The sequence below is a fragment of the Octodon degus genome, unplaced genomic scaffold (assembly GCF_000260255.1).
Source record: "Octodon degus isolate 3935 unplaced genomic scaffold, OctDeg1.0 scaffold00004, whole genome shotgun sequence".
NCBI classification, from domain to species: domain Eukaryota; kingdom Metazoa; phylum Chordata; class Mammalia; order Rodentia; family Octodontidae; genus Octodon; species Octodon degus.
Genome location: NW_004524580.1, coordinates 18,718,480 through 18,719,949, shown reverse-complemented (window position 1 = coordinate 18,719,949; position 1,470 = coordinate 18,718,480).

Below are 1,470 nucleotides of genomic sequence, written 5' to 3'. Positions count from 1 at the left end.
GAAGAAGAAGAAGAAGAAGAAGAAGAAGAAGAAGAAGAAGAAGAAGAAGAAGAAGAAGAAGAAGAAGAAGAAGAAGAAGAAGTATCCAGAAAACAGTGAGGAGATGTGCAATATACACAAATTTTACCTCAGGAATGACAAAATGGCTCCTATCAGGCTAAATTTTCTATAAGCAACAACTATATTATGGGAAAAAATATGTAAAACATCCTGAAAGCACTGGAGAGTGGTAAAAAAAAAAACCTAAAGGTATTTGGAAGGAGTATCTTGATTCTAATGTGCTTTAACCTAAGAATGGGGCTTTCTGCATTGTTTAAAGTGATGAGCATGCAGAGGAAACATCTGTAGTTTAACAAGCCTAAATACTAGAGCTTGGAGAAAACAAGACTAGTAGAAACAGTAACATTCTAGGAAGAGAACCAGAGAGCTGCAGCCCCGCACTCTGAGCGAAGAGTGAATAGGATCCAAGCCCAGCAGCTGAGGAACAGGCTCCAAGCCGCACATCAGAGAAAGGACGAACTGAACAGAGATGTCAGGTGCTGCTTAACGCATTAGCTGTACAGCAATACCTATCCCAAAATATGAAAAATGATCTTTAGTTTTAAAAATTCACATTATTTATAATGTTTTATTGCAATGTTCAAAATGCAGTATCCAGTTACTACAAGTCCATACACCCATAAAATATGACCCATGATTAGGAAAAAGGTCAATTAGTACAGATGAATTTTGAATTTACACACCTAATAAAATTAATAGATTATTTTAAAGCAATTTGTTTTAACTATGATCCAAAGTACAAAAGAAATCATGTTTACAATATATGAAAAGGTAGGAGATATGATGGGAGCTATAGAAAAATATCAAACAGATGCTGCAGAATTAAAACATACAATATTGAGTAAATTTTAAAAATACATAAAAATATTAAGCATTTGGAGATGAAAGATGACTTAGTTATCTACAGAACAGATTAAGTAAAATTAGTCAATCTGATGAATAAACCTTTATAAATATGTAGGACACTAGGAAAGGAATTAACTTAGGTAAATTTGAAATCATAGAAGAAAGAAAGATAACTATCTCAATATATAATTCATATTGTATAATTCCTCAAAAAGTGTAGCAATATAGCATACTTGTATATCCTCCAAAATAATGTATGTCATATAAAAATACCCAAAGTATAACTGAAATTTTAAGACAAATTAGGTTGATTATTCATCAAAATATGATGATAAATATCATACATATTCAAGAAGCTCAGTGAAACTCACAAAGAATGGCTAAAACAAAATGCATCTAGATCCATCATAATCAAACTGTCAAAGTTTAAGCTTTAAATATGAATATAACCTGAGAAAAAATGGCACCTTATATACAATGAACAACTTCATAAAGCTGCTGACATCTTTTTATAAATAATAACAAGCAAACATGAAACAATGTCTTTAAAATTTAAGGAGGATA